This window comes from Amblyraja radiata, chromosome 19, assembly GCF_010909765.2.
Source record: "Amblyraja radiata isolate CabotCenter1 chromosome 19, sAmbRad1.1.pri, whole genome shotgun sequence".
NCBI classification, from domain to species: domain Eukaryota; kingdom Metazoa; phylum Chordata; class Chondrichthyes; order Rajiformes; family Rajidae; genus Amblyraja; species Amblyraja radiata.
Genome location: NC_045974.1, coordinates 46,452,842 through 46,458,841, shown reverse-complemented (window position 1 = coordinate 46,458,841; position 6,000 = coordinate 46,452,842). Strand labels below are relative to the sequence as shown.

Genomic DNA, 6,000 nt, shown 5'->3' with positions numbered 1-6,000 from the left:
GCCTACCATGCGGAACCGTGTCAAATGCTTTGCTGAAGTCCATGTATACAACATCCACAGCTCTGCCCTCATTAACCTTTTTGGTCACGTCTTCAAAAAATTGAATCAAGGGATATGTGGAGAAAGCAGAAACGGGATACTGATTCTAGATGATCAGCCATGATCATATTGAATGGCGGTGCTGGCTTGAAGAGCCGAATGGCCTACTCCTGCACCTATTTTCTATGTTTCTACACTCAATCAGATTCGTGAGACACGTCCTCCCACGTACAAAACCATGCTGACTATCCCTAATCAGCCCTTGTCCATCGAAATGCCTGTATATCCTGTCCCTCAGAATGCTCTCTAGTAACTTTCCAACCACAGATGTTAAGCTCACTATAGTTTCCGGCATTTTCCCTGCAACCCTTCTTGAACAGAGGCACAACATTTGCCACCCTCAAGACTTCTGTCACTTCGCCTGTATTTATCAATGACTCAGAAATCTCCGAGAGGGCTTCTGTAATTTCCGCACTAGCTTCCCACAGTGTCCTTGGATATATATCTTCAGGCTCAGGGGATTTGTCTATCACAGATGATGGTTTTCTTTGATAGGCAGATTGTTGGACAAAGGCCAGAATGAAGACAAATGTGAGCTCTAGAGGGATGAATGGTTGTGGATTGTGAAGCTTGGGGATAGAAACATTTTGAATTGTGTAGCCAGAAGGGATACAAAGAAATGGACAGGGAGAGGGGAGAAACAAGGATAGCCGGGGTTCAGGGGAAGGATTGTGGGTAGTGTGGGGAGGGGGGAAATGGGGAAGGGGGCTTTGTGGGTTAGTTACCTCAAATTGGTGAATTTAATATTCATACCATTGGTTTTCGACCTGCCCAGGTGGAATATGAGGTGTCGTTTCTCCAATTTGCATGTGACCCCACTTTAGCCGTGGAAGAGGCCTGGAAAGAAAGGTCAGAGTGGGAATGGGAGAGTTGAAATGTAGAGCAACCTGGAGATCCATTAAGCCTTGGAGGCGTAAATATTCGGTAAAGAGGTTGTCAAGACCATGCTATGAATCTATGAATCTATTCTGTTAAGAATGATCTTCTGTTCTCAGCATAATTGCTTTTAAAACATTATTATATTGGAGCTAGGACTAAGTGGGCTGAAGGGCCTGTTTCCACACTGTATCTCTAAACTCTAAAAAACTAACTGATTCCTCAGCGCCCAATGAAAAGAAAACAACATGAAGTAGCTCCCTTTAACTAGAGTTTTCAGCATGACCTTCCAGTCACTAACCATTTCTTTAAGTTCTGCTAGTGAATGTCAGATGTAAAACTCATGAAAATCTCTGAGGGTATTGAATTAAATCTCACTTCAAAGGTTTTGCAAGATTCTTATAAAAATACCTTGCCCTTAGTCTGTGGTATTGATAGACTCACCAGCACGATACACATCTCCAGTCTTACTGATTGTGATAGTCTTATTTTTCACTGATCACATTTGGCCATATAACTCTAGCTTGCGTCTCCTCCCAGAATCCCAGTGACATTTTTGTTTCCAAGAACATCTGCACATGTTGCGCGTACAAACCAAAAGTTTGTGACCTCCCATGTATCTCCAGCTCACCAAGCTAGCCAGCTGGTGGAATAGCTGCCAACGACCAAGATAATGCAGTTGTCACTGTTCCAGCAATCCAGACCTCATCTCTGGTTATAGTTTGAATATACTCCACACGACCATATGCATTTCTTTCAAGTACTCTAAGACAACCTGCTTTAGTGTCATCTGCAAACGTACTAACCATGCCATCTCTCCTGCACATTTTTCCCTCTAATTCCTGTTGACTATTTGGGTGTCAAAAGTACAACTCCCAGCAAGGTGATCATTCCCTTCTTATTTCTCGGCTCCACCCAGAAAGCCTCACGGTAATGTCACTTTGGACAACTGCCTTGATGTTCTTCTCAATCAATAAAACAACTCCCTCTCCTCTTTTACTCCCACTTGTATCCTGCCTGCCAGGGAAGCAGCTGCCACTTTGAGAACCACCCTGTTATATATTCATTGGTTGGCATCGTGCCGTCACGCTCCTTATGAGCTACAATTTAATTCTACATCTGAAATAAATGGGATGAAAGACTCATCAGGGTTACATCTGGGTATGACTGGAGATTACACAATAAAAGGTGATTTCAATGAGACGTATGTCATTCTGAGGAACAACAGAAGAAATGCTCCGAGGCCTGGAGAAAATCTTTATGGCACTGGGATAGAGTGCAGTCATTAAGCCGTACACACAGTAGGAACAACATTCAACACTACCCAGTGACCAAGACCTTGACTGCTACTAAATGGCCATCATCCATGTTCCTTCACATACTGTACCATTACAGAATTGCAAAGTATGCCATCAGGTTAGGTTCATTATTGTCACATGTACCAAGGTACAGTGCAAAGCTTTATTTTGCATGCTGTCCAATTAAATCAGATAATATTACATGTCAATACCATCAAGCCAAACTCATGTACAATAGGTAAAGTGAAGGGGAAAAATTCAGAGTGTAGAATATAGTTTTCAGCATTGTAGTGCACCCGTTCCAGAGACAAGGTCCAATGTTTGCAATGAGGTAGAGGGGAATTAGACAGTACCCTAGCCTATGGAACGATTTTCCTGATACCAAAGGAGAAGAAGCTGTTCCTGAGAATGGTGGTGAGCGCTTTCAACCTTCTGTATCTTCTGCCCGAGTGAGGACAAGAATGAATGGCTTGGGTGGAAAAGGTCTTAGATCATGTTGACTGCTCCCCCCTCTTCTCCCACACAGCCCCTTCCCCCACACACCCCACCTACCCCACACACACACCCATACACCCCCCTCTCCCCCCACACACACTCCCTACCCCCATACTGCCCCTCCCCCACATCCTCTCCCCCGCACACACCCCCTACCCTACATGCCCCTAACCCAAATCCCCCCACCCCCACAGCACCTCCAATAGCCCCCTCCCCCTCACCTCGTCCGCACAGCCCGCCTTCCCCACACCACTCTCCCCCACACGCCCCCTCCTCCACATGCCCCAATCCCCACACCCCTCTCCCCCACACCCCTCTCCCCCACACGCCCCAATCCCCCACACGCACCCCTCCCCTACAACTCCCTCCCCTACAACTCCCTCCCCTCCCCCTCTCTCCCACACACATCCCCTCCCCTACACCTCCCGTCCCCTACACTCCCATACACACCCCTCACCCCCACACACACTCCCTACTCCCACACCGCCCCTCCCCACACACCCTCTCCCCCACACACACACCCGCTACCCCACATGCCCCTGCCCCACATCCCCCCTCCCCCACAGCACCTACAACAGCCCCCTCACCCACACCTCCTCCGCACACCCCGCCTCCCCCACACCCCTCTCCCCCCACCCCACACATCCCACTCCCCCACACCTCTCTCCCCCACACCCCTCTCCCCACACGCCCCTTCCCCCACACGCCCCACAACCCCATCCCCTCCCCCATACCCCCCCTCTCCCACACACATCCCTCCCCCCCACTCCTCCCATCCCCTGCACCACCACACACCCCCGCCCCCCATTGGGGAATGGTTTGCATTGGGGGACCAGGCCCCCGTGTGACTGGGACCCAACGGGTCATACATAGTCTGCTTTTCCTTTAATTTCCCTCCAAATTAATTTATTCCACACAAACAAAGATTTAATATCAAAACTAACATTATTAATGTCAGGTAATAGTTAAGAATTATAACTAATTAAAATAATATAATTAAATCAAACGATATAGTGACAAAGATGAATTCAAAAATTAGAAATCAAAATTTTGAAAATATTTAAAATTACATTCAGTTTTAGATAGATCTATGATTTGCAATGTAATTGTGGTGATGCATGGTATGCAGATGTCGTTACCTCTTTTTGGAAGGGCACACGTGTGAAAGAAACACATCTATTTCATTCTTTATTATGATTTGCAGAGGGTGCATGTTATGGGGCAGGTAGTGGGCTATGGTCATGTCCCATGCATCCACAAATGCTACGTTGATGCCGGCAAACATCCTTCTCATCAGTGAATCAAGTTGAAAAGTGAACCAGTCACTGTAGTTAAGAATTACATCTTGTGTCAGGGCCCGTACATTCGCAGTCTTTATAACGACCATCGTATCTGGATTCCTGCTGAGCAGCTGTAGAACCGATCTTCGAATATGCTGCAGCCTTCTGATGTACCATTCTGCTGGGAAAGTGCTGAAATGGGCACATATAGCAATGCTAATAACTGTGTCTTTCCCTCCTTCAATTTCATTCAGTTTATTTGAAATGTAGTACAGATGCTGGCTTGAAATGGTGCCGAATTGGATTGGCGGGCCATGAATAAAATATTTCAGCATGATGTTGTTTTGCATGTCGAAGGCACACAGAGGGCCAGTTATTCCTGTATTTCCAAGGTCAAACCTTCTAATACCTAAACAGAAAAATACCTGAACACTTAAATTGTTAAGTCACAATATTGGCAATGTTAATATTGAAGAAACTGGGATGGGCACTTCAATCCAAACAACATCACAACAAAGGGAGCTGTCAATTTACCTGCCACCCAAGGTAAAGGTTGAACAAAGGGATAGAATTTTCACAGTGGGGATGGTGGGGAGAACAGTATCTGTAATGGGCTAAACAATGTCCACCACTTACTGCATCCTCCTTCGTTCTTGAGCGTTTGAAGTACCAAACTAAAAAGTGATGCAACCATCTTTATGTTCCCCATCTAACACTGCCATTGCACCAGAGGCATCTATATTCCACCTAGACTCCATAGAGGATGTACTTGGTCAGGCTATTGTGAATTATCCACCTTTAAGTGCTTTAAAACCATCAATACCTTCTCTTTGATAAATCATATATTGTCCAAGACATCAACATCTATGTTCCAATTCCTTAGCTTCCACGACCTTTTCCTCAGTAAAAAAACTGATTAGACATTTTCATTTAATACCTACCTCAACTCTTGTGGCACTAAACAAAGATGGCTATGCTAATACCTAAGGGGACCTATTCTCTCTCTAGCCTCCATTTTCCTCTTAATACACCTGTAGAATTTATTGGATTTGCCTTTATCTTGACTGCCAGATCATGTCCTCTTTATGCCTTTCTGATTGATTTCAGTATACTCCTGCGCTTCTTATACTCAGTGAGGGATTTGCTTGATCCCGACTGCCTATAGCCGATATATATCTCCTCAAATGTCCTTGCATCTCCAAACTTGGCTTTGTCCAGGGACCCCGACAGTCCTTTCATCTGAGACGGAGGTTCACATGTACTTCTTCTAACCCCACCTACTACATCTGGTGTTCCCAATGTGTGCTCCAATGTACATCAGTGAAAACAAATGTAGACTTGGTGACTTAACATACTTATACTTGACGAAACGTAGACTTATTTTGCTGAATACTTACGCTTGATCCACTGAGACGACAGGATATCCTGATTGCCAACCATTTCAACACCCCTCCCATTCCCATACTGACCTTTCCGTCCTGGGCCTCCTCCATTGCCAGAGTGAGGCCACTCGCAAATTGGAGGTACAGCACCTCATATTTCACTTGGGTAGCTTACATCCCAGTGGTATGAATGATGATTCGATAATTTTAAGTAACTTATACTTATACTTCACTCCACTCCCCTCTGCTTCCTCAACCTAGTCATTTAACCAGTTCCCCAGTCTCCACATTGCTTCCCTCTTGAGATCACACCTTCCCTAGCCAACAATGGGCCTACCAGGGTACCGCCCTGTCTGAGGGCCTTTGTGGCCAGCCCTGATCGGTCCTGGTCTTTTCTTGGCTCCAGGTCTTCATAACACCTACCCCTCTCAGTCTGAAGAAGGGTCCCCACTCAGTATGTCACTCACCCTTTTTCACCAGAGATGCTGCCTGGCTCACTGAGTTACGCCAGCACTTTGTGTCTATCTAATTCTGCACTTCTACAAGCTGCCCAACTGTTGGCTTCAGCAA

General features: G+C 45.9%; 1 pseudogene; it reads right to left on the bottom strand.

Annotated features, from left to right (window-relative positions):
* Nucleotides 1-3,674: 3,674 nt before the first annotated feature.
* LOC116984188 overlaps nucleotides 3,675-6,000 on the bottom strand; it is a 44,383-nt pseudogene continuing 42,057 nt past the window's right edge.